Genomic DNA, 20,914 nt, shown 5'->3' on the forward strand with positions numbered 1-20,914 from the left:
TGATAACAGAACCTCTCAGATTCATACAAGTTTCTAGGCCCAGTTATTCAGTTATCAGTAATCACAATCAAGAGAAAAGAAGTGGGAAGGACTCTCAAAATAGCCTATTGGAGTCCTTCCATCTACAATCAGAAATGGCAGGTTAGGCATCACGATTTTCCTCCATCCCTAACCTTGGAATTCCACTGCAATAGATAAATAATTCCATGTTTCAGCTTTTCCACAAGGAAGTTTTATGAAGTCTGGGTCTTGACTTGGAAAAGAGTAATTGCTTTGCTAACCACCTTCAGCATGGCTGTTAAAAGGACTGTCTCGTCACACTAAATGAGTTCTCAGAGCAGTCAGCCCCATCTATAGTAGTTTCTGCTTATTATACTCCCCATTAAATTCCTCTTTACCAGAAGAGTATTGGGCCTGAGAGATATATAAAGAGGAAACAATGTACCCTCCTATGGATAAATGGGTTCTTTGGACACAACCAGATTTAAGATTGTGAAATAATTTAACATGAAGTTACACTCAAGTTCCCAAGTGAATTCAAAAGGGCAACGATGTCTTTTTCTGTAATGCTAAGATACCAAAGATTTTATGTGTCTTACATGGACCAAAAAAACATTTATGACATTTATAACTACTGGCAACAGAGAAAACAAGCTGTACCTCAGCACACTCAAGAATCAAATAGATGGAGTACTCATGGCTCGTGCAAACGCAGCACTGAAGTTATATGGCCACATTCTTCCTCATAATTTTTAAAGGTCTGAAAAAAAATATAGTCTAAGAATGCATTTTCAGAAAATGTAAATGCATTTTCAGAAAATGTAAATTCCTTCTTGATAAAAAGGATATCAACCCGTTTAGTTGCTTTGTTTTGTTTTTCAAACAATCAACCATATTTCTTTCACTTTCCACTACATCATTCCTGGAGACATACAGAAACTGAAGTGAAATCTTGATTCTGCTTGGACTTTTAGGATATTCTTTCTGTTAACATGGCCCCCAGCATACCTGCACACATTCCACTTGTCATGTGGTGCAAGAACAAGTCTTACACTCACAACAGAATCTGGTTGGCTCTCTCTCCTCAAAGAGCAGCTGGGATTTTTAAGCAGCCCAAGCTTGCTGTACCCTAAATCAATACATCCTGACAGCTCAGCTACAGAATTCTACACGTCAGCTACATGCACATGCAAAGCTGCAAGATACCATGCTGGACTTTAGTTTGCTTTTTGGTCCAGTCAGGAGGGATAAATAGCTTGATGAGACAGATATAAAGTAAACCACACGCAGGCAGACTGGCAGAACACCTGTCCCTAGGCAGATCCAATGGCACATGAACAAAGGCACAAGTTCTGCAGCCTGTGAGTAGCCAGGTAGACACTCACTGGTCCGCCTACTAGCGTTAGTCTGCACATTCAGATTCATTATAAGCATCAGATCTCCATGTTGAAACTTCCTTTGGAATACTCAGTTTGGAAGTGAACTCGGCAATAATAATAGCACACTGCTTGCGAAGGTGGTTTTTTTTTGTTTTCATTAATATAATATCCTTTCCGTAAATCATGCTTACTGATGGCACTGAGTACTTCTCTACAGAAACCGGCCATGGTAGCAAACAGACACTTGATGCCATAAGAAGGAATTTGTGTTCAATGACTGAAGCAGTTGAAACATGAAAGCAGCTTTCTCAAGTGTAGAAACGCTGGCAGATTTTCTGTTTCCCAAAACACAGTGTCAGGATTTAAACACCACATCACTTCTCAGCATAAGTTTTCAGACTCAGACAAGGCAACTTTCACACAGAAGGAATCAACACTTGCTTTGTAGTATCAGAGAGACTGGTTTGAATGAACTGCTGCCAGTAGTTCAAAAAAGAAGCCAAGGCTCTGTATTTAAAAATTCTTTTCTCAAATTAATTACCACCCCCGAGTTGAGAACAACGGACATCAAGGGCTATGAAGGAAAACAATACAATAAAGCATGCATCACATCGGCTCAACATAGGATTAAATCATGGCTGAAAGGGTAGAGAATTAAATAGCCTAATGATAATTTTTTATCTAGATTTTAAGTACTTGCAATTCACAATGCAATTACACAAATTTCACATATGCTCAAAACTGTGATTTTTCCTGTGCTTAAAAAATGAACTGTAGGCATACTGAACAAGTTTCAGCAGATTATATCACAGAGCCTTGTAATTTCCCAGTCTCACATGTCCATTATACTTTTCTTGCTCTGATAATACCTGTAAACCCATACTCTGGCTCCATATAACACCTCTTCACCTATATTCTACAAGCATACTTGACTACAAGAAGAGAAAGAAGTGTAGGAAGCAAGCAGAAACACAGATATCCAAACTAAAGATCTGGCATGTGAACTATGATTTAGAAACAGCAATTCATATTTTCACTATTGGCACTAAACTGAGATATGCACCAATGGATTTTACACTTCTTTAGCCTCATGAGGTGTCAGTCTTCTCTGTTCCTACAGGTAGTAAGTCCAAACAAAATTAAGCATTACCCAATCCACTGACTGCCTCAAGACAAACATGAAGAGTTCAATTACCCATATACTATTGCTGTGTATGACAAATGTTGAATGAGAGTCTCAAGAGGGTTATTTGATATTAAAGCCAAAAGTAGTCAATGGTCCATATTCAGTAGTATAATACACTGAAAAACAAGTAGTCTAAACTTAAGTACAAACAAATAAAAAAAATTTCATCCTTTCTGAAGACAATACTAACAGCAGGAAACTGTAGCATCCTTCCCCCAAAGGATTTTCACCAAAGACTTACAGATAAAGCACTGTCTGTCAGTTTTCCTATTTTAACCAAGTCCATCACTCACCAGACAGCTCCTGTTCTAGACAGATACCTAAACCTAAACAGGTATATTTTTGTGAGAAAGGAACACTCATACAATGTTGTAAGAGCACATATGTCAGATGTCTCTCAATGTAAAGTATCAGGAAGACTATCTTAATGTCAAGACTTAATAAAATAAATCAGAAAAGTAAATCTATTAGTCTTGCTTTTCAGTTATTAGGTTTTCTAAGAACATATGAATATAGGTTTTTCTGTATGAAAGATACAGAAAAACAATGCGAACACTAACAAGAAGTGCATAGTGCAGCACAAATTTGCTTGTTCAGCAGAGCTGCAAGACTCTACTGTAAATTTGAAGCACAGAAATATCACTGCAATTGCATCTGAGAGATACTTGCTTTCTCTAAAAATTTCTACTTGCATCTACAGTGCTAACAGCAAAGCCAATACAAAACACAGTGTGCTGTGATTTTTGAGGAAGGAAAACAGATTCCATAAATGACACACACACTACATCAAGAGCACCCCAAACAAACTTACAGACACAGCACTTCTGACACCTTGTACAAAGATGCCTCTAATAAAGAACAAGTGAATTTCAAGCTTTTGAAGGTTTTTGCTGCATTATATTTTTGGGAGGCATGGAAAATGTATTTTAATGAGTTTAATCATCACTGAGATTAAGAAATTCAAGATCATCTTAGTGTCAGATTATCTTTCATGGTTTTTTGCAGTCATCTCTTTTATACATTTCCAAATTATACCAGCCATCATGACACACACACCCATGCGTGCACACACTCCAACACCAGTGTTCACAACACTAAGCCAAAATTTAAAGCTTACCATACACAGAAAAGCTGGTCACTTCTCCAACACAAAAACATGAGTAAAATTTTGTTTGAGGCCCAAAAGTCCTGAACACCTATTTAACAGAGAATTATTTGGAAACATATTGAATAAAAGGCAAAAAGTGGCTAGAAAGTAGTCAACACATTATGATGAAGTTAAAAAACTAGATATAGCAAAAGGAACATCTCAGAAAGAAAAAGAAAAATTGTAAGATGGCTTACAGAACGTTCCAGCTGATGGCCCAAGCACCACACCTGGCCTGTCATTTTTGCACACAGTCTAGCACTAAACTATAGTGCCTTCATCATGCTGAAAGGGATAGTGTCTAAATGGGACTGCCACCCGCCCCACCTGTGTTCATGTATACAGTCCGGCACTTCTGTCTGGAAGATGACATTACGTTTACTACTCCCTCCTTGAAGGGAAAGAGAGGGAGATTCCCAAAGCTGAGTAGGTTCAACTTGCCACTAATTGTGCTCCTTTTCAGCCTACTGCCTTAAAAAAAGTTCATTAGATGTGAGAAATGCAGTTGTGATTCGTGCTGTCTAATGTTTACAGATATAACCAAATGAGGCACGGGCTCCGAACCTGGAAAAAGGAAAAGGTGGTTAAGTTCTATGTAAAAAGTTATGAAACTTGTTTATGAAGTTATATTGATAGAGGGAACTAACATTTTAAGGGTTAACCAACCACATAATAAGGGCCTACTAATGAACTAACACTTTAAGCCACATAATGAATATCTAGTTTAGAGCTATATGTAACCAGTTGTGTTAAGAAAAGAACAGAACCTCATCAAATGCAGAGATAAGAAGTTTTACAGCACCAGCTGTAACCTTGAGGAGACAAGATGGCCAAGATTTACAGCAAAAAGGGGGCACCAGTCTGATTTCGGTCAACTTGGCAGCTTGGGTTCCAGTCAATTCATCATAATGAGCCAAAGGTAAAAAGTTCACTGTGACAAAGCTGAAGGAGCTTTCATCCAAAGACCCTCAAAGACCCCTCCTCAAAATCACCAAGTGACACTGCGCAAGTGCAATAGGGGAGGGTCAAGGAGGAGACTATGGAAATGGTTATCTGAGACTCATTTTAATAAAAAGTGGGGAAAAGTTATAAATATGTATAGGTGTTCCTGGGGTTATTATGAATATGTAATACCTTACTGTATTTAAGCACACTTCTTATTGTTAAAAGGTGTGTGTGTTGGGCGGAGCGAATCCCCCACGCACCCAGCACTGTTTTGCTTATGCTCTAATGAACACGTGTTTAAGGAATACAAATAAGGAATTGGATTAAACGTTGTTTATCCATAGAAAAAGTGTAAGTTATTTATTTCATTAGACAATACTACAGAATTGAGATTCACTAAAATATTACTGAAATTATTTAAGTATATGTTCAGCTGCAAGCAGGTAAGTAGTCCCAGTGACTTCAGAGTTAAGGCATCTGTTAAAGTTGTTCTTTGGAATTAGGCCACAGAAAAAGAGCAAAAAGGAAGGAAGTGACCTACTTGAATGAAAGATTCATTCTGAGGATTTTATGTTCAGATCCCCTCAAAAGAGGCTGACAAGAGGTATTTGCATATATTGCCTTAAGTACAAACTGTAAAATGTCACATAGTATAACTCTTGATCAACCCATTCGGTTCACAAAGGTTATTCATACTTGTATATCCATAAGATTTTTTTCAACTGTCCTTCCATCCATTGCCTATTTCTGTTCACCCAAGAAAGTACACTTCCTGTTTCCCAAGTATGCCCAAATGCTTGAAAGCAGAGTAGCAACTAAAACCAAAATGGTAGCTTAGCTGAATTGAAAGGATAAGAAGTTTGATTAAAAACAATCTGTACTATAGACATTTAGAGATCTAATATGTTTAAACTATATTTTAAAAGATAGCCAGAATCTAGAGTCCTGGTGAATCTTCTTTTGCCTTTCTTCATCTTGCTAACTCAGTCAGAAGCTGCCAATGAGCTCTAAAAGCTACATAATAAAAGCTTTAGCAGGATTCTAATTTTGGTCACAGATAACCAAATACAGTAATTCTAGATAATATTAGCTAAGATTTATGATGCATTCAACATCTTCAGATGCACTGAAGTATTTTTGGGCATCACTTGAACAGACAATATTCAATGTACAGCTGGTAAATTTTACTCCTCTTTTTTCTCCTATTTCTATACAAGAACTAGATGTATTCTGCACTTTATTTCATTTTTCTTCCAAAAGATCCATTTCTTCAGAAAGAGAAGAGACAAGTCTAGTTAAGCCTCACTTTCAAGACATCAGAAGGTCAAACTATAGCTGGTTTTGATAACAGAAGTTAGGTACATCATCAATTCTGTGAGCAACAAGTACCAATAATTACAGGAAGACCTGCCCTCCTGGTGCAACTTTGAATAAGAAAAGTTGGTCAATTATTTCTAAGCTCCACTGTTGCATTATTTCTAAACTAGAGAAATAACCCCAATTATTTGTTTTACCCACCACTATCAAAATCTCTTATCCCAAAAAGCCTAGATCAAGTTCTTGCTAACGGAACTGCTCTTACTTTTATACACTTCCCAACTTATGTCAAACCTGAGGACTTCTACATTCCACTTATTCCAAACTAGGGTTTTGCTAGTGACTATACTACTTGTTCAAAGGTAAGAGAGTAACCTTGAAAAAATATTTTTAAGCGTTTTTAGAAAACTACGTTGAGATGCTGCTTCTTTATCACCTCTTCAACTGGCCAATGAAGGGATCAAACACAACAACCTCAACTACTACCAACAAGTATGAAAATATGAAATACTGAAAAGCAAAGAGGAAAGAGATCTTTACATCCCTCTAGGTTCTAGTCATCACATTTCCAACAGGTAGCAGAAGCTATTTCTATAGCACTATATCTCTATTCTGTATGGGAATCACTTTGGATTCTAAGATCTCACATCAATCTGATTTCACTAAACAAAATACACTTCCTGTTCACTATTAACACAGGATGGTCTAGAAGTCCTGACTCCATCCCTCTTACTTGCATCAGAGGATTTAATCAAGAAGCTTCAAAGTCATCGGGTATTACTATAAACTTGGAAGTGTTTTCCAAGTGATACTGAATGTAACAAATTGCTAAATAGAACGACTGAAGTGAGTGAAAGATGCACCAGTTGCTACCGTTGGTTCCCAATTCTGAGTATAGATACAGGACAACATGAGAAGGGACTTTAAGAAGAATGTTTTTTAATCACAGCAATCTAAAACAGATCACTGTTTCCTTATTATCTTCGCATTTCCACAGATTGGTTGAAGATCTGTTTCCAAGCACAGGATACCATACTGTCAGTCTGACTTGAAAGAATATTTCTGTTGCTAATCTAGAAGTCTTTCCTTTAACTTCAGACAGCCACCTGCTACCAGCACAGATATGTAAATTCAAAGGACCCCATAACCAACCAACCCAAAATTCAGACTATTAAAATGCTCTTCATTTAGCCCCATCACACTGTATCTTTCCACGTTTATTAAAACCCCACATGGAGAGCAGAAGAACCTTTAGAGCCACACGAAGATCTTGGCCAAGGCTAGGTCTGCCTTACACAGAGTGCCTGTGTGAAAAGTGGGATCAGAAGAAACATGTCACACAGCAGCTGTCAGATTTCTGGAGAGCAGGTAAATATATAAACAGGAATACAGGCTCCAGTGCTTGGAGCCTAAATACGTAGCTCTGCTGTTCCATCTGGACACACCGCTAGGCAGAACAGAGCAATGGCCAACCAAAGAACAATCTGTGGGTATACTGGTCAGTCTGACATGCTTTCTAATCTACATATATGGGTAAACATTAATCTGCTGCAAACTTACCACCAGCTCTATTACCAAAAGAAGAACTAGTACTGGATCAATCTTCACAGTAGGCTACAATGATACACATATCAGTTATCAAGCACTACAAAGAAAATCCATGTCAATTATTTAAAGAAACTAAAGAGTAAACCAGTCCAAGGATAAGAGTTTCTCGTGTTTAATCAAACGGTTCTCCAGTGCATCAGTGCAATATTAGGGAGTAGTGATCTTTTTCTTACAGGTAGCCATACCCCGAGCTGCTTTCCTGTGCCAGGTATTTTAGGTCATCCTCTTGTGTTTATGCTGGCTCCCTAATAACTTGTAGAAAAGCAGAGAAACAGTGGCAAATGTGTTATGTTTGTTGTCTATAAGCGGATGGACTTTCCAGAGACGTTCAGTCGGATGCCTTTAGCATTATCAGTCATTCCGCCGTCTTAGTTTTCAATCCCCTCTGCAATTACATTCAGATCTTTTTTGAAGCTGTTAATGTGCAGGCCCAGGGCAATTACATAAGATGTTATTTTAGTCATGAATAACACATCAAATTTTGGATTCTGCCACTGTTGCAGATTACCACAATGAAATTCTTTACCAGTTTGTGGTTAATGATGTCTAGGAGCTTGGGGGACCATCATATGCTTCTTTATACCTCTCTAGAAATTGAATTTAAGGCTAAATTTTCTGGCCCCAGCTTCTTCACATCAAGGGACATCAATGTCTTCCCTCTTCTTGAAAATCTGCTCAGATATAACGTTAACAGGAGCTCCTGATAGATTCTGAATGGTTTCAGAAGTTGCACTGCATGTTGGAAAAAGGATATGGAGTTACATGGACCTTCAGTCTGACCCAATGACAGTTCTTATTATTTAAAACTTACCTTATTAAAGAGCGCTCAAATACTATTTTCAGGTTCATAGTGTATTATGTAACTAGGCTGTAGGACTTCAGTAGCAATGCACATAACAAGTTTTACCCATTAATGTTACATTTAACAAACAAATCTTGCATTAGTATATAATGCTCTGCACTGTGATACCAGATGCCATCTACAGAATTAAAATGAACTGCCTCTACACATTTCCTGCTAGCCTTGTATTCAACATAAAAAGGAAGTCATGTCCTGAGACCTCAAAGTACCAAAGATTTCCTTCTGCCTATTTCAAGATGGCACTATATTCTCAAATAATAAGGTTCACGTACAAATTCATCTTTGTAGACTTATGTGACCTAATGTTAAAGTGCACAGCTATTTCTTAAAGCAAGTAAAATCCGAATAGAAACAGGCCATCTATATGCAAGTATTTGCATTTTGGAATTAGTGTCTCACCATGGTTCACAATCTTCTATTTAGGAAATTGCCCTTCCAGCTGAAGTTCATGAAGAAAAATAAGAAAAACATTTTCTTGACTGTAGTATCTCCCAAGACTAACTCTGCTCCTCTGTTTATTTCATACCGACTGGTTTTCTGTCCCAAGATTTTGTAATAGAGGTAAAATGTAGTAACTTGTTTTATTCACACAGCTTACTGCCAAACTACTTGAAAAGTTTGCAAACCCAGATGTCTGGAAATACAGATTTAACAAAAACATTGCTCTAGCTAGCCTTACTTAAATGTCACAACTGAAAGACTTAGTGTGCTTACTCTCTGCTTATTAAGTAAATATTTCAAGTATTTCCAAATTAAGAAACTCTACAACTGAAACTAAGTGAATCCAACATAACCTCCAGGAGTAGAGCTACCTGGAAAAAATACAGTTGTGGGTTAAAAAAAAAAAAAAAAGATTAACATTAATCTTTAAAATTGAAGTATTCGTAGCTATCTCAGTCTAGTAGTAAGAATAGTAAGCATTAAAAGTGATCTGAAGTTTGAAGTAATTACAGAAAAATAAAACTGAATGTATTAACTTACCCTGGAGGAAAAAAACAGAGTGATCTAATTCAAACTAGTGTAGCACTGTCCAGAGAGATTACCTTCTGGAAGTATAGTAATTATATTTGTAAAGTAAAATCACTTATGCTTAGGGTGGGGAGGCTCAAGGGATTATTTTTTTTTTTTAATTTGAAATATGTGAGAGCTTCATAATGGCATGAATACTGAGTAAAAAAATTTGTGTATGGAAGTACACACTCTGTTTAATGGTCTTTCTGTTTAACGGTCTTTTTCAGTGGTGGTAAACAGATATATGTAACTGGTAAGACTGCAGAACACCAAATGTCAAGCATGAACAGACATACAGTTCCACTTTTCCATATAGTGCCCATACACTCTAAGCTAGGTAGCAGAGTGTTTCGAAACTTCTTGCAAAAGCACTTCTTGCCAAATTTGTAATTAGACTAATCCTTATAACTCTAACAAAAAAACCTCCTAGTGGTTTCACTGAAAGTTTCTCCGTATAGGCTTTTGCCAGTATCTTACAAATGACGTTACTTTAAAAAAATAAACCACTATATTCTTGAGACTTACTTAATAGTCCACATAAAGTTTTAATTCAACATCTCCTGTTAATAGCAAGACATAACAGCACCATTTGGATACCCTCACTTTGATACAAAACTGTCTCAAAAACAGTTTTGGTGGCTTTATGGAGAAGTAAGATTTGTGGTCAAACAAAGCCTAACCTTATGTCTTGTATATCAAAAGTAACTTCATTGGGAGCCAGAAGGTCAAGTTTTGAACAGTTAAAAAGAAACAAAGTGAAACAATACCTGAAGCTTGGAATCAGGTATGAACCATTCACTTCTCTTAGAAATTTCAAATTACTTACAACAATACCTTTTGAGACCTTCCACTTTATTAGGAGTCCAGAGCTGAACAGTCCACTCTTCTCTTTTCCATTTCCCATTGATCAGTACCAATTAAGTACTTCCTCCTGAAGATCCCTGTTCAACAGTTTTTACTGTTGCTGCTTGCAGCTCTTCTGAACTGTAATAGCATGGAATCTCGCCTAAAACTGAGAACTGTATGGTAAATTGATAAGAACTATATAATTTAATCTGCTGCTGTTTAGTTAGTCTGTGCTATTTGCAGAGCTACTTGCCAAGATTTGGAAGTTAAATGTGTACACTTCAGTTTATAGCTAATAAATTCCCTTCAATGGTAAACTTGAATGCTTCCAGGTGACAGCACAAAAAGTCCCAGCAGACTGCAATGACCTCCCCAAGAAACAGACTACTAGATGGGACAGAATGCCTTTTTGATTCAATCACCAGACCAAGATTTCAAAATGTGTAGGTTTTGGCTGCAGTGGATTTTCTTTATTTTAACGTATTTAGTTACTTACTTGTTAAGCAGCACTGGCTTATTATCACTTTACACAGCTATGCAAGCAGGCCCCCACACCACCCGAGCAGTACCTGGCTTCCCAGAGCTCTTCTCCCACGGAGATGTCGGAGCGTCCCCACTAGAGGGAGCGTTCGAGCTACATTTCTGCTACGAAACAGGAGGGGCTCTGCTTCACGCTTTCGTACTTGACACTCGGAACTTGAAAATAATAAAAAACACCTTTCTACACCTTTTATCCACACCCAAAGCCTCTTACCATTCTCACCAGTGTACACATCCCGTTACTCTCCCATTCAAACAGCAAGATTTCTAACAACACATTGATCCCTAAGACCTACATATTGGGAGCCGATGGGGGGACGCACAGACAGACAGGTTTTTCCTACCTATGTGTCAAACTTAAGAAACAATTCAACTGCCAACTCTTCAGTGTTCTCCTACCACTTTCCTAACGTTTCTTTTGGTGTATTTATTGCCTGTCCTAGAAATTGCCCAAACATTTCTCCCTCCAACCTAGCAGGGGAACATGAAACAGACATGATCCCTGCAGGCAGCAGCAGCAGGATGAGGGTTCTCAACCATCAGTCAGAGCAACTCAAACACAGTTGTTATCACTATGTCACCAGCTAATCTTACAGAAATGCTTCGTTTAAAACCCACTGGTTACCAGTTTATCTTGCTTCCCAAAGAACAGTGACTCAAATGAAAAGTGTCCATCTTATCACCCTTGAGCCACAACACCTGTAAGATCATCACAGAGCTAATGATGGACAACTCCCCTCACACAACAGGTTCATGCCAAGGTTAAGTTTTATTTGTGTGACAAGTGAGCCACCCTGGAGAAAGCTATGAAAGAATGACACAAAAATCACAGAGCCAGCCCAAATACCAGTAGTGTTTCACTTCATAAATAAGCTTCAGTTGAACACTGCTTTAAATATCAAAATAGCAAAATACACAAAACAAAAAGTTTGTCCTCAGAGGAAGGTTCACATATGACAAATGCCAATAACACCAAGTAACATGCTTCTGGAAGCTGCTCAAATACTACATAGATTAAATGCATATAAAAGAGCTTCACTGATCAGAACTGACCAAATCAAGCACTGCTCATTCCATTTTGCTATTGCCTACCAAATCTGGCATAAGCAACAAAACTGTACCAGTAGATCTGGAAAAAGAGACTGAATATCTGCATGATTTGCATTCAGATGATTGCCTTACAGTCATACACTCTATAAACATCAAGTTTCACTTAACAATTTCTCCCTGCCCATATGTTCTTTACCAATGAATGCATAAACTGAACTTCCAATCGTTAATCACACTTCCTCCTCCTGCACTTCTAGTGACTGGAAAAATGCAAGTGAAGCTTTAAGAAGCAGTATAACTATGGCAAACTTAATATCATTCAAGCAATTTCTGTCCAGCAACACTGCACTTTGTTACAGTACAATGGTTCACAATATAGCAAGCCAGAATTGCTTGGAAAGGCAAATAAACTTTTTGCTCATTTCATTCATTAAACTGCAGTGTGCCTTCCCAGTTTCAGGACTTCTGCTGTATAAGCAGTTTCATCTTGCCAAAAAGACTTCTGTAAACTTCAACAGTGGATCAGGAAAGGCATGGGGTGGAATTTTAATAAGATATGTAAAGGCTGACTTACCACTGCCTAGTTAAAAAAAATAAATCAATGTCGCATAAAAAGTACTTAAGATGTCTTACACACTAAACCTCTCACATGATAGCTGCATGCATATCTCCAAATATAACATTGGTAGCTAATGAATTAACATGGAATTATATTTACATTATATTTCCTGTGTTTAGATACTGTAAACGGTATCACTTTAACTTTTCATTAATTCACATTTGACCAGCGGGTGGAGATAAGGTTTTAATACGAAAGCTAAAACCAAACTATTTGCGTAGCCACACTTACTACAGAAATAATATTTGAATGCCAACATCATCTCAGAAAAGAGGCTTAAATGAACTGCCTTAAAATAAAAATGTAAACCATTTTCCTTACCTCCTAATTTTCACTATTTCAACAGTATCTTGACAAAATATTTGGAATCAAAAAGTAAAGGCTTAAGCTTATTTGAACAGTTGTGTCTCCACTTACTGGAAAAGTGAATTTAACTGAAACACTAATTTGATCCTTTGAGATCTGAGTAAGCAAAAGCTGCGAGAGGAAAGTTTTTGTGTGAGATGCAAAGAATTGGTTCCCTCTCCACCCATGAATTTCATGAGGTTCCTACTCTCAAATAGTTGCTTGTCACAATCCCAAACTAGTCAATACTTTTGAAATAACCTGTCCAAGCAATTTCTTAAATAATACTTGTCAGTAAATCTGATATGTCACCTAATTTCAATATCTTGCTAATTTCCACAATGCTTTCATGATGACCAAGGAATCAGATAATACCTTAACTTAAAAATTATCTTAACTCCTCCCCCCCACAACCTGAACCATTATTCTGACATTTTGTTGAACTGGGATTAGAAAGACTCTAGTCACAACTGTACTGAGCTAGCCAAAAACACCTACTGGTCCAGCTATTTGGCACTGCCTTCTAGCTAAGACACACTTAAATAAAATCTTAGATCAATTTTAAGCTCTGAAACAATCATAATCTATTTATCCTGTGATTAAAAAGTCACATCGACACCTTCCTTTCAATGAAAACAAGCCATTACACTCTTTTAATAGTATTTGTGACAGGCACATCTGTATTTCAGCCTGTCTCTCACATGTCAGCCTGAACTAAACTCACCTTTCCCCAGGACCCTTTATGAGCTTTTATTGTGGAGGACAGTAAAACCACTTTCCCCCTCACAGACTTACTCTTAACCTTGCTATCATATTCTACATCATGTTTCCACACAATTCCAATAATATCTGTGCCACTCCAGTAACAGGATGTTCCTAAAAAGTCCATTTTGCACCACATGTGCAAAGCCAAACCCATTCCAGTTTGCCTCAGCACTGAATTTACAGAACACATACTGTGCACTTCCACTGGTACAGTAACTTGTCCAGCTTGTTAAGAAGAAGTGTTAAGAAGAGTTTCTCCCTACACATCAACTCCTCTGTTGTCTCTTTTCCTCGAAAGAACAAACAGGAACATTTCACTCAAGGTCAGCTAAAAAAAAAACCCACAAAGTACAAACCAAACAACAAAAACATCAGACAAACAAACAAAAAAAAAAGGGGGGGGGGGGGAGGGGAGAGAAAGAATAAGCAGCAAAAAGCAAGCTCAGGTGTGTGTAGTGTTGAGAACTCATTTGTCCATCCTGTGGTACTCTGTCTGCAACAAACACTCTTTCCTCATGTAGTAGCATTATCACTGTCTCATTCAATTCCTTCAAACCAGAATAAGTCAATTGTATCCATTTTTACCTTAAACACAGAATGCAACAGGGCATTTTATTTAAAGTTGTGGGAGTGTTTTATCCTTTCAAATCTTGGGACAGTATAATTCATTCCGCATCTGGATGGAGACTGCAACACATAAATACTACCACAAACACTATCACAATCCCAAGTGTATCCATGTCTCTTAAGTAAAAAGAAATTCCTCCCCCTTTTCTACAGCATAAGAAAAGATTCACTGATCTACATACAGATCAGTGTCCTGCACAGAGGATCAAAGGGCACTCACAAGAGCCTGAGACAGTGATGTAAAATCAGAACTTTAAATCACCTATAACTAGAGCAGAAAGCATGGTTTTAAAGCAGGACACTAAACTTTCCTAAAACTGCATTCAAAGTATAAGGAATTTTTACAAATAAATACATTTAGAAAAACAGAATGATTCAGGCAGGGACTGAGTCACTGTACAAACAGACTCATGCTAAAGACTCTTTTGCCTGTCATTACAACACTACAAAGATTTTCCCTGGCTCATTGACCTTTGTTTTGTTTCTGCACATAGAAATACCCAACATAAGGACATAATATCAAGCTGGAGCTTGATACTGACTGAAAAAGCTGAGAGTTTGAGGACAGTGTTCAGATCACATCCTCAACAGCTCAAAGTAAAGCCTGCCAAATTATTTGGTAGATTATTTGGTTTTCCTGCTTTTACTGTGGTTAAACATCAACTAAAAATGTCAAAAGTAGGAAGTTATATTGTTTCTGTTCCCTTCTATCTCCCTAAGGTATGCATACACAGTAATTCAGAAAAAAAGGTCAGATTAAAATGCTATGCTTTAAGTAAGAAACATCCTAGAAGTCAGGGTTCTTGCAGAGATTCACACTCTCTATTCGACTTCATTAAGACTCCTTCATATTAGCCAGGCACTTTTTCACTACTTCTTTTCTTATTTTTATTTTATTAACAAAAATAAAAACAAAAAACAAACAAAACACATGTGATTAAGCCATGATTTAACTTAATAGTGTCCATTATTTGTTTAAAGAAAAATAAACAACAAGAGGTAGTTCAAGAAAGGTCCAACTGCATGTATGTTGCAACAGCTTTTCAGTCATCTTAGAGACTTTTAGTATGCACAGCTAGCCCACTAATATAGCACCAGCACAGACACCATTCCACATAGCTGGTACAGTATATTCATCAATAATTTCCATATTAAATAGTTCTTGACAAGACAGGCTGAAACAGCAGTGATCCATAGGATCTGAAACAAATCAAGCACCCAGAATTCAAAGAAGCTCTATGTATATGCTTTTGGTTTGATGCTAAAGGTTCCATAAAAACCCACAAACACAAAAAACCCACCAACCAACCAACAACAACAAAAGGAAAGTAGTAAAGTGTCTTATCCAGAAAAGAGAAGGAAATAAAAAACTAACAATGGTACAAGCATTATGACACCATGCCTCGGTACTGCAGATTTTTCACAGCAACTCAGGTAATCTATACAGTGCAATGCTTCAAGAACAAAATAAGGAGAGTGAGATGATCAATTTCAAATATTTCAAGGGAAAGAAGAGGAAATTAAAGATTTATCTGAAGAGTCCTTTAAAAAAATCACATTAAAATGAGCTCAAACTAGACTCCAATTATCAGCACTTTATTCAAATGAAAATTTTCTCTATGACATCTTCAAGAATAATTTTGTGGCAGATGTTGCATGGTCCAGTCAGAAGTCACAGTGTACCACCTCAGCAGAAATAAAAGGAAACAGTATGATGCTAGTGTCAACTCAACCAGTTTAACAGACACTATCTGTTCAGAAGCAGCATGCTAAGATTTGTTCAAAGCCTCCTCTAGTCCGACATCTATTTATAGATGCCCAGCCTCTCTACAATTTCTCACAGCCCCTCCTCCTCTCAAAGCCAAGTCAGGGAAGTTTAATGGATATAATCCCGGGCCTTGTGCTGCAAGATGGTTAGAAGATCTGCAACTCTCCTCCAGCGATTCCATGTGCAATAAAATCAAGAGTAATGAGAATAGTCTAACCTACACAGGAGCTACATGCATGGGATAAACCCCATCTTTTCAGGAAAAACCTCATTTTTCCTTTGCCAGCATGTTGATGGTAATGAACCACATAAGCATCAGAGCCTAAGGAAAAGAGACCTGCCTCCTTCCTCTTCACCACAGAGCAATAGCCTAAGCCAACTGCCTTGAAAGCCAAGACAGAAGCTATCCAAGTCCACTTTGACCCCTGGACAGCACCAATGTCATCCATGCACCCTCCCACTTACATTATAGAGCTACTACTGTACATCGTACCTTCCTCAAAGAAACTATGAGTCTGTTCTTTTTCTCAGTGCAGTTTCTGGTTAACATGCGATATCCACCATCCAGCCACACATGTGCACATCTTTATAAAGCATTGATCCAGATAGTCTCTCTTTGACCAGCATCTCCTCCAAACAGCTGTAACATCACAGAGAGGGTGCAGATATTTTCCTGCATATGGAGCACAACGCCACAGGCTGAACTCCGCCACAAGCTTTCTACATGCTTGGTGCCTCTCCTACCACCTACATCCACTTGCCTGTAGTACTAGCACAGAGACCAAGGAGATGACAGCACTATTGGAAACTCCTGCCCACCCGATTACAACCACATTTTCTCCCCTTTCCCCAGTTACAGGCAGACGGAAGGGGAGGGATAACTTCCTCAGGAGGAAAATAACCAGGGAAAAGCCGGGGCAGAGATCAAGAGAGGAGGAATCACCCCAAAGGGAGAGCAGATAATCCCTGAGAGGCGAGGCTGCGGAGGGGCATAGCACTGGATAGAGGGACAGGGAGAGCGAACGGGGGCATAATCCGGCAGAGAAGGGGGAGATAATCCCCTCGGAGGAGGGGGGAGGCGGAGGATCCCGGAGAGGGAGGGGCGGGAAATCTGATAATCTCCAGGAGAAAATACCGGGAAAGGGGTGGGGGAAGGAGGGTGGGCGGGTAGATAATCCGGAGCGGCAGATGAAGACCGAGTCTCCCGGGGACGCATCCGGAGGCGGGAAGAGGAGGGTTAATCCTCGCTCTGGGGGCAAAATTCCCTCTTCCCCGACTCCGGCGCTGCCATGTTCGCTTCCCCCGCAGGCCCGCCCGGCACCGGTACCTGCGGGCGGCTCTTCCCCCCTCACGCCACACGCACACGGGGCGCCTCAGCTCCCGCCGCCGGGGCAGCGCGCCCCGCTCCGGCCGCCCAGCTCTGGGGCAAGGGACTCGGCCGGGACCGCTGCGTGACTTCGCCTCCCGCCACCATTTCCCCGCCGGCTTGAAGCGACGGAGGGAGAAACGGGCGGGCGAACCCTCCCCCCCGCACACGCGACCTCCTCGCCGGTACCGCAACTCACCGGCTGGCACCGGCTCCCGCTCTCCGTTCCCTCCTCAGCAGGCGCCGCTGAGCCCCATCTACGAACTCGAGCGCGCGAGCTGCCGGTTGGCGGAGGGAGAGCACGAGCCGGAGGTGCCGCCGCTTACCCCGCCGGCTCCGCAGCCACCGCCGCTCTGCGCGCGCCGCCGGCGTGGCCGTGGCACGGTGCTCGCGCTCCTCCTCCCCCGCCCCCTCGCCTCCCCGGCGCGCGCGCGCGCTCGCTCGCTCGCTAGCGGCCTCCGCGGCGGTGGCGCGCGAGCACCTCCCCCGTCTCCCGGAGCCCAACGGCCGGGCGCGTGAGGGGGCGCGCGCCTCCGCCTCGGCCCGGCGCGGGTGTGAGGGACGAGGGGGCGAGTGTCCCTGGGACCGTGTGCGAGAGACGGCAGCGGGGGGTGCGACCGCGCCTGCGAGGGACACAGCGCATGGGTGTGTCACGGAGGGAGCCGCTCTATATGTGGAGGCACGTGTGTGCTTGTGTAACGGCAAGTGTGTGTGTGGGGCCGAGCGTGTTGGTGATGGAGAGCAGCGTATGAGAGAGCAAGCGTGCGTGTGTGACCCCCCGCTCCCCGCCGGTGCCGTGTGCCGGTGCTTGCCGGGGCAGGTTGGGACTCTCCTTCCTCCGAGTCAGGAGAGGACACGCCAGCGTTTCGCTTGACGCTGCCTGTTCAGTCACCAAGTGCAAGAAACGCTGGCAAAGACTAAGTCAAATATTGCAAAGGGGAGGGGGAGGAATTTCCCCTGACACTAGTAACATCCAAGACCACTGAGGTGGAAACAACACTGAAAAACCGATTTTGCTGCACTTCTGATCACTGTTTACTTTAAACATTTTGTTTGTTTTGAACAGCGATAATAGAGCAGCTTTTGCTTTCTGCTTCTTGCTGATTTTGCAGACACTATCAACTTTAAATACTCTTGGACTTACTGAAATTTGAGTTGTAGCATTGAGTCAGTCTTGCATGCCCAGTTCTCACTAAAGCTGGAGTGTATGTCTCAGGGTAAAATTTACCCCAGAAAATAAAATGTTCAGATCCAAAACAATACTTCATTCGTCAGCTTGTTTTCATTCATTTTTTCCTACTCTTACTGACTTTCCGAAAATTTTTAAGTCCAGGACTACAGTTTGACTGTAATCTACTTAATCGTGCTGTTTTAAGAATACGTGATAGCTTAGTGTGGCATATGGTAACCCTTAACAATAAATTGCCTGCAGTTCACACTGGCTTTTGCTTTGGGAGCCACTGGAGAATGTGGGGGTAGAGTTTGAACAGAAAATCCAGTAAGTATTGATTTTCATTTTAACAGGTTCAGATTGTGCTTTCCTACCAGATTTTTATGCAACCAAAGATATCAAGTGGCATATCTATGATGGGCATAATTAAACAAATTGTGGAACAGCAGCCAGCAGGTGAAAAACCTTCCTCAGATTGACCAATAATGATGCATCAAGTAAATAAGATCTTGCTGTCCTCATCTTAGGAAACCAGCATGTGAAATTCCTTTAGGAATTATTTTTACTTTTCAAATTACAGTAGCTATCAAAGGCTCTGCTCCGAAGAGTCACTGTGCTAAGAGCTTCACAAGCATGTGGAATTATGCATCCCTGGGTCCAAAGAGCTTACAGCCCCTCTATGATTTCTCAGTAAAAGCATCCAAAATTAACATATTTTGGGTAATTTGCTTCACAAGCAGTTATCTTTTCCTTATTAAACGGAAAGGAAACTTAACATGTCATGAGGGATTCTAAGCTAAGTAGCGACCTACCACCCTTTTCAGTGTTCAAACCTCTACAGCTACGATGGCAAAATTGCCAGGCACAGAAAATCCTCATTCCCCAAAAAATAACTCCAGCTCTTTCTCGTTTACCTCTCATTTATTTTTTGTGATGTTGTAATGGAAAATGTTTTGAACCAGCGCCACAAAATGCATAACTGTCATCTCGTTTCTGTATTTCACAACTCAACATCTTGTTGATTTCTTCTTTTACAGTCCCTGTGTTTGAGGAGGCTGAACATTATTCTGTTAAGGAGAAAGAGTTGTAGCAATTTATGCTGATATCTTTCATCATGTCCTGACTTTACTTTCATGGCCAATGAAAGAAAATCACTTCAATGCAAAACTTGAGAGATTCCTTATTACGGTTCAACTCAAAGCTTGAACGCAAACCTGTGAAACATGAGAGCCTGGTTTTGGCTGTAACAGAAATATCTAAACATAAAGTACTTTGACTGCTCCACAACCTTTCGAATGTCTTCCATGCTGGCCTCTGCAGCTGTTATTTGGCTATTAAAGCCCTTTAGGGAATGTGTCCCAAATGCTTTCACACCATTTCTTGCCCACTACTTAATCCATTTGACCTCCTGGGGTCAAGGGAGAAACAGAGATGGATTGTTTTAGATAAGAATTTAGAAATTGGTGTTTACAGTCTGGCAGGAATTATCATATCCTTTTGGCTTCTTATCACTGACATTCACATGCTTGTCATAACAGAAATCACCCATCCAAGGACAGTCGTTTTGCATCATTCCTGCAGTGCAAAACGACTGTAAATCTGTCTTATCCATTTAATGGGCAATTACTGCACTTCAGCCAAGCCTCACCCTGTTCCCAGTTTAGGGCAGAGAAGACAGGGACCTGGCCAGGGCTGACTTATGCCCCAGCAATTTCTAGCTGGTGATCATGGTCAGTGAGGCATAAATTAGAATGGTGCCAAAGCCAAGTTTCTTTATGCCAGGGATTATCTCAGTCAGTCTCTGTCTAGCCACAGGATTCAGGGAGCATGAAGACTTCATGGTAGGTCAGGCCCAGCTCTCATACTTTTGGGCTGACTGATTAGTATTCACTTGAACTGAAGTTATAACTCTACAGAGCTTTGAACTCTGCCTTTGATGATACAGATCTCACTCAAGCAAAAGGTTTCTTTTACTATGAAGCCTGGTGATCCTCTCTTTAAAACTGCAGAAACTAGCATTACTAATGTTGTGATCATTCTCTGCTGGTGCTACAAGTAGTATGGCAGGGGTCTTTCTCCGGGGTCTTTTGGTTTTGCTAGATGTCCTGCCTTGATGTAGAGAGGTTAGAGGAGCAGACACTCCAGTGTATAAAATGTGGGAAGGAGGATGATGTGCTTTTCAGTTCCCTTATAGTTCTGGGTGTACAAATGAAAAATAAAACCTATAATCACCACCAGCACCACATTTGCTTATTACTGCAGGAATGATCTACTGGTTCATGTAAACTATGCACATTTTTCTTTGTCTTATGCTCTGCAGAATTCTGGCCTTAAATTCTCTGTCACGGTTCTGATGACTATT

The 20,914-nt window shown here is 40.2% G+C and overlaps 1 protein-coding gene across 2 annotated transcripts in view; it reads right to left on the minus strand.

The window, feature by feature from the left end:
* The window catches only part of PALS2 (protein associated with LIN7 2, MAGUK p55 family member), a 62,353-nt gene extending 44,561 nt beyond the window's left edge, over positions 1-17,792 (minus strand). For both annotated transcript variants that reach the window (XM_082046816.1, XM_082046817.1), the window contains exon 1: positions 17,581-17,792. The gene's annotated coding sequence lies outside the window, so the exon portion shown is untranslated. The remainder of the gene's footprint in view (positions 1-17,580) is intronic.
* Between the last annotated feature and the right edge of the window lie 3,122 nt (positions 17,793-20,914).

This window comes from Streptopelia decaocto (assembly GCF_964273445.1).
Source record: "Streptopelia decaocto genome assembly, chromosome: 2".
In the NCBI taxonomy this organism is placed as follows: Eukaryota; Metazoa; Chordata; class Aves; order Columbiformes; family Columbidae; genus Streptopelia; species Streptopelia decaocto.